This window comes from Apteryx rowi, unplaced genomic scaffold (genome assembly GCF_003343035.1).
Source record: "Apteryx rowi isolate R43461 unplaced genomic scaffold, aptRow1 scaffold_300, whole genome shotgun sequence".
Taxonomy (NCBI): Eukaryota; Metazoa; Chordata; class Aves; order Apterygiformes; family Apterygidae; genus Apteryx; species Apteryx rowi.
In genome coordinates this window covers 283,613-296,375 of record NW_020449420.1, presented here as the reverse complement: position 1 = coordinate 296,375, position 12,763 = coordinate 283,613, and the positions used below count along the sequence as shown (strand labels likewise).

Here is a 12,763-nt window from a genome sequence, read left to right as displayed (position 1 = left end):
GGGAGGGGTAACTCCAGCTGCCCATTTGCTGCTATAACCCTTCATTGCTGTTATCCTCCCTCTCCGCTGCTGGACAACACAGTGGACAGCCTCATTGCTCCTTCCCACAAGCCCCCACCACCACCGTCACCAGCTTCTACCTCCCCCAGGGAAGGTCAGGGCTTCTGTTCTGGTAGCCTCAGCAACTCTATTTAGACCAGGAAAGGCAGAAGAATAAGGCTTTCTCTGCCTCAGAAGCAATAGATATCTGCAGTAAGGCTCACAAAGACTTTACCTTTCCACACCACAATTCTTTGGCAGAAGCTATCATTAACCCCATAGCTCAGCACAGCACTGAGCCCCCACTGTGGCAACCTGTCCTTCAGGGAGCAGAGCAGTAGACTGAGACACAGGCAGGTGAGGAGCTAGGCTTTCCACAGCCACCCCTCCACAGGAGCCAGACCAAGCCAGCAGTACTATCTGACAGTGACTTTGTGACAAAGGCCTCACCCACCCATAGCAGCTCACTCATCCCTATACCATTGGTCACACAGTATAGCCCCAGCCAAGATTCACACCAGGCTTACCTGCAAGCTCCAGGTTAGCTATTCTTGAGTTAAAGAGCAGAGTTKCTATTAACCTGCCTAGCCAAATATATCCACATTTCCCTCTCTTCTTCATTAACAAATCAGCCTCCTGCAGAATCAGCCAACTGAGCCTGCCCCAGAGGCTCACCTGTGCCAGCCAAAATGAATTTCACCTGCATGTCAGGTCCCCAAGGAGGCTGATGCTCATGGAGGGGGGCTGGACCATTTGCACTGCAGCTTTGCAGTCCTAATACCAGGACCATAAAACCTTTTGTAATGGATTGATAGTCATACAATTTACATGTCATTCCCTACATAAATAGTAAGGAGTCCTAGATAACAAATAAGGACAAATGGACAGACCCAATTTATGAGCTGCTAAATATTCTTGTTTCCTTTCTGAGTGTCCTGTTAGACTTTTCTAGACTTCTCTCCTTTCAGTGAGTGGGTTTTTTTCAGATTATCTGTATAAACTGCTTAACTTTCCCCATACTGACCTACGTAACTTGGACCTTGACTAACACTCCAAAGGACAGTCACTTAACGTTATTTAGAGGAGCTCAAGTGCTAATCTATAGCTAGAGCAAAGTGAAAAATGACAGATTTCAGCATAATTTAGCCTTTGCAAAGGGTAAGAACCAGGAAAGCCTTCAGCCCATATAAACAAAGAGAAAAGAGAACGAAGTGGGGTTGCTGTGCTGTTAGGCAGGAAATAAATTAAGGATATTATAGGGGGGAGTTTGATAAGCACTTGTACGTCTGCTTCTTTTATCAGTAAGAGAGAGGATGCATAATGTGGAGGCCAAGGCAGAAAAACTAATGGGAACCAAGGCTTGGAAATGGAAATAGCCACTTCTAAAATGGAAACAGAACTCAGGTAGTTTATTGTACTTCAGCTTGGGCAATAAACACATCATTTCTCTTCCAGAATTTTGGAACTTAAAATTGCAACCCAACAGCAAACATTTATTAAATTTCTCAACTCAAGCTTGATGTTGCACATTTAGAGGACAGCAGATGCAGTAGATGTATTTTAAAAGAAGGGGGAAAGAAGCAACTTCAGAAATGCCAAGCCTAGCGGTTTTGCAATAGTACATAACAAACTTTGAGAGTTTCATCTCCCAGAACAATGAAGTTCTGGCTTTACAATGAAGTTTAAAAGAAAGGATAATTAAAGATAGGGATGGAAATGGAAAATGGAATTGGATATAGATTTACTGTTACCTGACCTCTGCCAAAGCACTAGAACATCTCAGTTCCCCTCCAGCCATCTGAATCCCCATGCCACAGACAGGGCCAGGGACAATTTGCAGTGCTTTAGAGAGGGACCTTACAGAAATCCCTCTCTCTCCCCAGCACCAGCTCTGCCTGCTAGCCCTGGCCCTCACACAGGGCAGGACAGTCGTCGTCCCCATCCACACTGGGGGCCAAGTCTGTTCCTTTAAGTCAAAGCAAGAGCATGCCAAAGGTCCTTTGTGTCAACTGATAGCTTTCTTCAAGAAAAGATTTTCAGGTCAAAGGAGCTGCAGTAAATCTCCTCTGTCTAGATGTCATTAAAAGCATTTCACAGGATCACAGAATAGCTGGAATTGGAAGGGACCTCTGGAGATCATCTAGTCCAACCCCTGCTCAAGTAGGGTTACCAAGAGCAGGTTGCTCAGGCCCATGTCCAGCCAGCTTTTGAATATCTCCAAGGATGGAGACTCTACAGCCTCTCTGGGCAACCTGTTCCAGTGCTCAACCATTCTCACAGCAAAAAATTGTTTTCTTATGTTTAAATGGAATTTCTCATATTTCAATTTGTCACTGGGCACCAGTGAGAAGAGTCTGGCTCCATCTTCTTGGCTCCATCAGATATTTATAAACATTTGATAAAATCCATCTGAACCTTCTCTTCTCCAGGCTGAACAGTCTCAGCTCTCTCAGCCTCTCCTCATATAAGAGATGTGCCAGTCCCTTAATCACCTTTGTGGCCTTTTGCTCCTTGCTCCTTGCTTCCTGTGGACTTGTATGTCCATGTCTTTTTTCTACTGGGGAGCCCAGAAGAGGGACCAGCACTCCAGATGTGGCCTCACCAGTGCTAGAGGGAAAGGATCACCTCCCTTGACCTGCTGGCAGCTCTCTGCCTAATGCAGCCCAGGAGGCTGTTGGCCATCTTTGCCACAAGGTCGCATTGCTGCCCCATGTTCAACTTTTTGTCCACCAGGATCCCCAGGTCCTTCTCTGCAGAGCTGCTTTCCAGCAGGTCAACTCCCAGCCTGTACTGGTGCATGGGGTTATTCCTCCCCAGGTGCAGGGCTTTTGCACTTTGCTGAACTTGATGAGGTTCCTCTCTGCCTATTTCTCCAGCCTGTTGAGGTCCCTCTGAATGGCAGGGCAAACATCTGGTGTGTCAGTCACTCCTCCCAGTTTTGTATCATCTGTAGACTTGCTGATGGTGCACTCTGTCCTGTCATCCAGCTCATTAATGAAGAGGTAAACCTGACTGGCCCCAGGATCGATCCCTGGAGGACACCACTAGTGACTGGCCTCCAGCTGGACTTCATGCTGCTGGTCACAACCCTCTGGGCCTGGCAGTTTTGCCAGTTTTCAGTCCACCTCATTGTCTATTTATCTAGCCTGTACTTCATCAGCTTGCCTGTGAGGATACTATGGGAGACAGCGTCATAAGTCTTACTAAAGTCAAGGTAAACAACATTCACTGCTCTCCCTTCATCCACCAAGGCAGTTGTCTCATCATCGAAGGTTATTAGGTTGGTTAAGCATGATTTCCCCTTTGTAAATCCATGCTGACTACTCCCAATTGCCTTCCTGTCCTTCACATGTCTGGAAATGGTTTCCAGGAGGATCAGTTGCTCTATCATCCTCCCAGGAATGGAGGTGAGGCTGCCCAGCCTGTAGTTTCCTAGATCCTCCTTGTTCTTCTTGAAGATAGGGGAACATTTGCTTTCTTCCAGTTCTCTGGAACCTCCCACAATCGCCATGACCTTTCAAAGATGATTGAGAATGGCCTTGCAATGACATTGGCCAGCTCCCTAAGCACTTGTGGTTGTGTCCCATCAGGTCCCATAGACTTGTGTATGTCTAGTTTGTTTAAGTGTTCCTTAACCTGCTCTTCCTCCACCAAGGATAGGTATTCTTTGCTCCAGACTTCCCCTCTGATCTCAGGGGCTGGGGATTCCTGAAGGCTGGTCTTACCAGTAAAGACTGAGGTGAAAAAGGCATTAAGCACCTCTGCCTTTTCCATGTCCTTTGTCACCAGATTCAGCATTCAGCAGCAGACACGTTTTCCCTAGCCTTTCTTTTGCTGCTTATGTACTTACAGAAGCCTTTTCTTGTTGCCCTTCATGCCCCTTGCCTGTGTCAACTCCAGATGGGCTTTAGCTTTCCTAACCCGATCCCTGTGTGCTCAGATGGTGTCTCTATATTCCTCCTGGGTCACCTGTCCCTGCTTCCACCTGTTGTATGCTTTCTTTCTATGTATCTGTTTAGTCAGGAGCATCTTGTTCATCCCTGCAAGCCTCCTGCTGCCGTTGCTTGATTTCCTGCTTGTTGGGATGGACCATTCTTGATCTTGGAGGAGGTGATCCTTGAAAATCAGCCAGCTCTCTTGGACCCGTCTTCCCTCCAGACTGTGTTCATGGGATTCTTCCAAGCAGATTCCTGAGCAGACCAAAATCTGCTCTCCTGAAGACCAGGCTTGTGATCCTGCTTTTTGCCCTGTTCCCTCCTCACAGGATCATGGACTTCACCATCTCATGGTCACTGCAGCCAAAGCTGCTCCTGACTTTCACATCCTATACTAGTTCTTCTTTGTTTTTAAGTAGGAGGTCCAGCAAAGCACTTCTTCTTGTTGGCTTCTCTATCACCTGTGTAAGGAAGTTGTCATCAGTGTGTTCCAGAAACCTACTGGATTGCTTGTGCCCTGCTGTGTTGTCCCTTCAGCAGATATCAATCCCCCATTAGGACCAGGGCCTGCAAACATGAAGCTTCTTCCAGTTGTCTCAAGAAGGCCTTCTCTACTTCTTCCTGATCAGGCAGTCTGTGGCAGACACCCATTGCAATGTCACTCATGTTAGTCTGCCCACTAATCCTGACCCATAAGCGCTCAGCTGTCCCCTCACCCATCTGCAGGCAGAGCTCCATGCATTCCTGTTGCTCTCACATAAAGGGCAACTCCACCTCCTCGCTATCCCAGCTGGTCCTTCCTAAAGAGCCCGTATTCCTCCATTGCAGCATTTCGGTCATGTGAGCTATCCCACCATGTCTCCAAGATCCCAATGAGATCGTAGCACAGGGCACACAGATTTCTAATTTCTCCTGTTTGCTCACCATGCTGTGTGCATTATTGTACAGGCACTTGAGAGAGGCACTCCAGTGTACTGTCTTCCTAGAAAGGGCATGAAAGCTTTATCCATAATGTGATCCTACAGGCAATTCCTTGTTTACATGCATGCACTTGGGGTGATTCCACTTCAGCCCTGTTGTGTTAAGAGGTCCCTTCTGTTTACATCACTCCAGACTCTTTGGCCGCCAACCCCATCCACTACTTCCTTGTTTGACTGTTGGCCACTCTCTCCCTGCCCTGTCATTCCTAGTTTAAAGCCTTCCTTACCAGGTTGGTCAGCCTGTTGGCAAAGATACTCTTATCTCATTTTGTCAGGTGGATCCCATTTCTACCTAGCAGTTGTCAGTCCTTGAAGAAGGTCCCATGATCATAGAAACTGAAACCCTGCTTTCAACACCAGCTGCACAAACAGTTGTTGACCCATAGGATCCATTTGGTCTTCCTTTGGCCCTTCCCCCTCACCAGTAGGATAGAGAAGAAACCCACCTGGGCCCCCCTGCCATTGACCATCACCCCCAGAGCCATGTAGTCGTATTTGGTACTTTCCAGGTCTCCCCTGGCAGTATCGTTGGAGCCCACAGAAAAGCAGCAGGGAGTTATAGTCCAAGGGCCACACAGGCCTTGGCAGCTTCTCCACAACATCCCAGATGTGAGCCCCCAGCAAGCAGCAAACCTTCCTAGATGGCAAGTCAGCAGATGGGGCCCTCTTTCCCCTGCAGCAGGGAGTCTCCCACTACTAGCCCTGGCCTCTTCCTCCCAGTGCTCCTGTGCAGCTGAGGCTCAGCTGGCCCCAGTGCTCCATTTGAGACTGTTCCCAGCTCCTCGACATCTACGAGGCCTGGGAACCTATTCTAGAGCTACAAGTCTTCCAGTACAACAGAAGCCTGAGCCCACCTCCTGGTGCCAGAAGTCACCAGCTTCCTGCCTTCACCATCCTAGGAGTTTCCACTTTCTGACCTGATAGGCACAGACTCTGCCTGCCTCTCCACAACAGTTGAGGTTCGGGCTCCTGAAGCTGCAGAGTCTTGGAGAAGATTTGGTCGATCTCCTTCTCAACCTCCCTGACGCTGCACAGTCTGCTGACCTCTTCCCTCAACTCCTTGACTTGGTGAATAAAAATGGTGCACTGTTCCTGGAGGCACTGCAGTACTGGGACAATCCACAGAGCAGAGAGAGCAAATGCCAGGTCCAACTCCCATGGGCAAACCCATTTAAAATAAAGTCTTCTCATCAAGGATGTATCAGATATTAAACTGATAAGAACATATACTACACTTGATCTTAGCCAAAAGGCCGAGGAGCAATTTGATACAGTGTCCCATGAGAAATTACCAGCTAGATGGATAAGATGGGGATTAGCAACTGAATTATTGACTAGATAAGGGCATGGCTACCAAGGAAGTGCCAGGTTGCAGAAAGACTGCTAGCAGAGGACTTGGGACAGTCTTGGTTTTGTGCTTTCATTAATGACTTAGTCCAGAAATTAAGAGATCACTGATGAAATCTGCTGGAAATCTGAGCCTGGGAGGTCATTAACGCAGAGCAAAACTGCAATATCATACAGCTAGACAATCTGGGAGCAATGGAATTAGAATAAAACTGAATGGTACAAAAGCAAAGTCACAGTAAAGAAATAACAAGACTTTATGCCAAAAGCGGGGAGCTCATCAGCTAAAAATAGCTTAAAAAAAAATAAAAAAAAAAAAAACTGGATCACCATGACCAAATGATCAATCACTATGATATAACTCTAGAAAATGAAAATGTGGTTTTCAAATGTATCAAAAGGGCTAGTTTCAGTACAGATGGGGAAGCATCATATCATTGCACAGATTTTTTTGAAAGTTCATGCATTATACCATGTACAGTCCCACTAATCCAGTCATTGAACCAGACAGGTGCACAGAGGGATGGCAGGAGAGGGAAAGGCTGCCCAAGCAGAAGAGCAGGCTTTGATTAGCTCTCAAAAACACAGAGAAATGACTGCCTACAAACGCTTCTCAACTTAAACACCACCAAGGGAGAAGAACTATTTAAACTGAGGAAAGGTTTTGGCTCAAGAACAGTTAGACATCAGATGATTATACATAAATTTTAGCTGGCAATTAAAAAGTGGCTCCTAATCACTGAAGAGTGAGGGTCTAAAGCATTTCCCAATAAAAGAAGCAGGCAGAACTCCCAACATACACCCATGCACATACACACAAAACCCTCCTCAAAATCTCACCAACTGGTTTTAAGGCAGATCCTGGTGCCTTCATGAAAGGTCTCAGTGAGGAAATTGTCAGTAATTAAAGACCTGGACTCAGGAGGCCCCTTCCTATGCAATGCAAATTTGGTAACTCTGTATGTCGTGGATGAAATATTGGCATTGATGGACTGACTGACGTAGTTCATTAGCTTTTTAGCCTCAGGAAACAGTAACTTACTCTGTAATGCAGCAGGACTGGGAGAGGAGAGGGAGAGGCATAAAAAGCTGCAAGTTGCTTGCCCAGCAGGTGTAGACAGCTTTCTATAGGAGGATGATTGCTCCTTGGGTCACATCCCCTCTGCCCACCTTTAAAAAGGATTTGAAGCATAGGACATTAAGAGGAGCAGTCAGCTCTGGCAGTCCCTGTCACTGCGCAGGTGTTTCCTCAACTTTCAGCCCAAAGATTTTTCTTCTGTGCTCACCTTCCATATGCTGTGTCAGCCTGCCTTGTGCATACATAGCCACACCTCCCCTCTGCCTTAAGCCATGTCTGGCCTCCAGAAACACTTCTCGACACCAGGTCCCGACATCCCCAGAACTTTCTGAGTGCCTCCTACAAAYTTCTCTCCTCCCTCCCCCTCGCTAGTGCAGATGCTGCCCAAACTGCTCATCAGGGCCCAGATGGAGAGCGCCCTTGCCAACCTAGGCCAACCAGACCTTTGTTATTTCAAAGTTGCCATAAGGTCTCCTGTGCCGCCAGTGTGGGCCTCCTGCCTGCCACGGTGTGGGTGTCACAGAGGTCAGGCTGGCTGAGCACTGCCCTTGGGACCACTCAGCACCTCTGGAGAATGGGCTCAGAGACACATCAAGGATGGGACACCACGCACATATTAAGATTATTATTACTGTGGCATCCATAAAAGGAGAATAATGCCTATAAACTTAAACTTTGGCTAACAAAGATTATGTGTGGGGGGGCATTCAGCTGTGGTTCCCAGGAATAAAACTGAATGTGTTAGCTTGGGGGAGCAGATGAATACCAAGGGCAGAAGGACAAATTCTGTGAGTGGACAAGCCCTGGCTGGCCAGGAGGAGACCCCTGAGAAGAACAAGAGTCTGCAGTGTTTGTGTTTACTGCTCTAGAAAGTCATATAACTGTAGGCTTTAAAGCCCACAATATCCATATCCTTGATTTCACATCAGAGGATGCATGCAGTGAAAGAATTTGGATTTGGGTTTATTCTTATTATATCAAGGAACATTTGACACCATTGTCACAAATAGGCACCTATAGGATGCTATAAGACTCTATAATACCAGAATTGCACCATACAACACACAAACTGGATCTCTTATTTTCTCTATCTCACTTTTCAAATGCACAGAAACCTACAAGCAGCTGGAGCCAGACTTTTTTACATGGAAATTATTTTCTCCATTAATTTATGCCACTTGGAAATGGCCTGTATGTGATTTTAAAATATATTTTTTTCTGCTTATTATCTTCCTTACATCTGCCTAAGAAAATGTGTGGCTTTTTACTGCTTCCCTCCCCCCCCCCCCCCCCCCTCAACTGGACTATTGACATCTGTGATGCAGCTCCTTATTACAGCTCACATATCTCACAGCTCTAATTGACATCCATGGGAAAGAGTCTGTAGAGAAAGAAGTGTGGGTGTACCCAGTCCCACATTTTACTGCTATGTAAAATTGAGTATCCACATTGCTTTCTCAGACATAACAAGACATTTCTGTGCAAAAGGACTGAGAGGTCTACAGAGATTTTTAGAACTGTCAATTATCCCTTGCCACACACACAAAAAAAATATTAATGTGCCAAAACTGAACTGTATGGATTTCCCAAGAGTCTTGATCATTTGCTGCTGGATTCATGCCTGAGCATTTGGCTCGCCTCCTAGACTACCAGTTTTCTCTAGCCCCAGGATCTGTCTGTCCCGTAGCATCATGACAGGCACAGCAAAGCAGCATGGTTGCATTGGCACAGTGAAACCGCAGAGCCCCGCTCGGCCGTGGGCAGACCGAGGCGAGCCCCGTCATACAAGCCTTCCTCAGAATGTGGAAACGTTTGGTATATTTGTGCCTCCGCGTCTCCTCTGCTGAAAGCCGCGGAGGCCACGTCTGTGGGCAGGAGCGCCGCTGGCGCAGCCCCACACATGAGAATAGCCTCTCCAGATGAGTCAGACCAAACAGGCGCCACTTCCGTGCCACTGCCACCRCCGCCGCCTCTCAGCGAGTCTGACTGCCCAGCTCCCCCGGCACTTAGAGCACTCAGCGGGGTCGCAAGGGAAATTTGTGGCCTTCTTTGAGTTGCCTTCGGTGAACAAACAGCCATAGGAAGTCAGAAGAGAAAAGCAGTACAATTCAGGGGCAGGATGGTGGCACAGCAAGTGTAAAAAGATTAAATTCTTGGTCTGCTTTCAAGCTGTATGCAGCTTAGTTTGCTGTTATGAAAGGTTTTTGTTTCTTTAATTTGAATGTATGGGAAGAAAAAAAAAACACCAAAAAAGCAGATTACATCATAACAACCTGATATAAAGAAAGCTGCCTGACTTGTCTTTGTGTGTGTGTGTGCGCGTGTGCGCGCACGCGCATGTACATGTGTTGTGTGTGGCTATTCTTCAGGCTCAGAAACCAGTGTTTTTCTTTTATAGTAAGTATAGACTTTGTAACGTGTGACATGTACAGACTTTAATGGTAATTAATTAATTTTAATGGTAATTTGCTTTCAGTGGTAAAACCACTTACCATACCTGCTTGAGGCCTGCAGGACCTGGCTCAAGTACTAAGAGAAGTATTCAAAATACTTGAACAGCAGAGAAGTTACTCAAGTGAAGTTACCAACATGAAAAAACAGTGCTTTCTATTTTTTCTTAGCACAGAATTCCCCCTCATGCCCAGAGAGGAATTCTGCCTTAAAACCAAAACCCAGACAGCACCCCCACAGGCAACCAGCACTGAATTTTGAAACCCCTGAAACCCTTCAAGGGTTTGGCTGTCATCATGGGGGCACAAATCTACTTTCCCTTTGGATTACTTACTGACCAAAAAAAAAAAAAAAACAAAACAAGTGACAACAGTCTGGCAAAAGACTTTTTCTAGGAGATTCCCAAATCCCCCCCTCCCCAGTTTCATACTCATACTGCTCTGGGCAGCCAGTGCATAGCAACCCCAAGCCTGGCAGAGCCCAGATGAACCACAGACGCTAAACAAGTTACCAGGCAGCAGCTGATCTGCAGGAACCTGCAGCTGCAAATCCCCAACCTACAGCAAATGCAGGGTCAGTGCAGGGTGGCTTAGCCCAGGGTGAAATGTAGGTGGGGAGGGGTGGCATTTATATACATTTTAACTTTTCCATAATAGAATTTGAATATAGTACAGCATGACAGCATGGTGTCATATATTGCACCTGAGTAACAGAGAACTAAATTCTGGTACGTATCAAAACCAACACAGCAGAGTCAAAATGAATGTACACTTGATGGCATCACTGCTGAGATCTCTGCCAAAAGAAAAAAATGAAATAGCTATGGGAAGACTAGGGAGAAATACAGGGTCATGCTTCTAGGTCTTACCCACAAGTTCAGCCCACATCAGTGAATTGCCTGAGATGTTGTTCATAGCAGATTGTTCAAAATAAATACATGTATTGCATTCACCAAGGTTCCTGGTGTTGGCTGCTCCTTCATTGAAGGGGAAAAATAAGAAACAGCAGTTTATCCCTGTCACCAACATGAGAGCTTATCCCAGAAACTTACATTTTTTTCCCTTCCTTCCCTTTCTTACCTGAGGAATTGACTGATTCTGTTGCTATTTAAATGAACAGCTGTGCATCTGGAGTAATGCACTCTGAGAGGAAAGAAGCACTTCCTACATCTGTGATTTTCTTTATTTCCAGATTCATATACACAAATTCCTATATAAATCCTATCAGGGAGGCATTGTTCTCAAGCATATCAGCCGGGGCTTCTCCTTTTAAGGAAAAGTCAACCCTACTGCAAATAAGACAACTAGGCCAGGGAAGTGTTAGTATGGGGCACAACTTTGTACAGGCTCTGCCCCTCCTCATCTAATAATATTCCGCAGCAAGGATGGGGCAGTCCATCCTTTCAACTATATATAAATATCAGCTAAAATTGGTCAGAAAATTAAGTTAGTCTAGAATTAGGACAAAAAAAAAAGAAAAAAATGGCATAGAAATGCCAAAAGTATGATTTCGAAAACCCTAAAAATAGTTTTCTGAAATGAAACATTTTCCAGTAGAAACTTACTCCAGCAAAAAATGACAATCAGATTGAATACTAACTCACTGTCATTGTTCCTAAAATATACAGATCTAGGCACCTCTCCTCAAATAAATACGGCTTGATCTTCATTGCTCACCACACAGAAAGGATCTCTTACATCTAGGAATGCAACTCTTTCAAGATTTTGAGGTAGTGAAAAATGGTGCAGCTCCCAAATTATTATCAGGTCTACTGGGCAACTGCAAGTTCCTGCTGGCCTTACGTACTCATCAAAACTGGGTCACAGAGGCTTCCAAGGCCATGCATCAAGTTAAGTCAGGAAATGGGTAAACGGCTCCTCCACTTCACAGCAGGCAGTCCTTGTCTTAGATAGGTGAGTTTGGCAAGCTCCAGATAAATCAATGGATAAGCTATTTTTGCCCACATGCACGGTAATTGTTATTTCAGTACGAGCTCTGCAAGAACCCGATGAGAAAACACTGATCTCCATGCAGGGCACCAGCAGGGGCTGTCTTCCTCTTCAGCCTTGTGGGATAAAAGACAGCCCAGGGTGTGCAAAGGGGTGCCTCGCATCCCTGGTCCTAGCACCTCTCTCGCACCTTGCAGGTCCCCTTCTCCCTTTCAATGCCTGGGGGCACTATCATCCTCTTCCCTTGAAATGTCTGTTTTGAAGGAATAGGTCTGGGGCGACAAATGGACCGTCTTTGCAGGGTGTGAGCTGGCCAGAAGGGCAAAGGCTAATGCTAGCTCGCTCCAGAGCGTGAGCTGGGCTCCCATACTGACTGTGCCAGCTCTCAGAGGCGACATCTGCATGTTCAGCTACATGCACAGTCACCGTAGTGCTAGACTAGCCCTCAATTTAAACTCCTTCAGTAGTGAGTATATCAGTTGGCAGTTCGGCACAGAGTTGCCCATTTCATGCATCTGCCAAAAATAGGCTTTACAGGCCTTAAGTAACGCATTATCATGGTGGGGGAGGGCTTTAAAAACACACTTGAAAGTCTGGTTGTTGAGGCAGAACTCAGCACCTGCCAGTCTTACACCCAGCTCCAGCAGCTCCTCTGAGTCAGCCTGGGAAAAGACAGTTGCAGTTACCACTCTGACCATCAGTCAGGGATTTACCAAAGGAAGGGAGAAATGACAAAAAAAAAAAAAAGAAAGAAGTAGATGAAGGGGATGTAGCACCTCAAGAGACCTTGCTATCACAATGCTCGCTTCCATATTTCTTTTAGTTCTTCATGACGGAATAATCATCAATTTGGTCGTGCAGAACTCTCTGACCCTTCGCCCACAGCCGGATGCTACACTGTGTAACAGGATGGAGCCATTTGTGAAACCACTCCATGGAAGTTCAACATACTCTAAGCTCAATGTGTCTGATGTGCACTTGTTT

General features: G+C 46.2%; 1 non-coding gene across 1 annotated transcript; it reads right to left on the bottom strand.

Moving 5' to 3' along the window:
- Positions 1-6,030: 6,030 nt before the first annotated feature.
- Positions 6,031-6,219, bottom strand: LOC112968126. Its single transcript, XR_003254257.1, has one exon. It is a non-coding gene; the product is annotated as a U2 spliceosomal RNA (small nuclear RNA).
- Between the last annotated feature and the right edge of the window lie 6,544 nt (positions 6,220-12,763).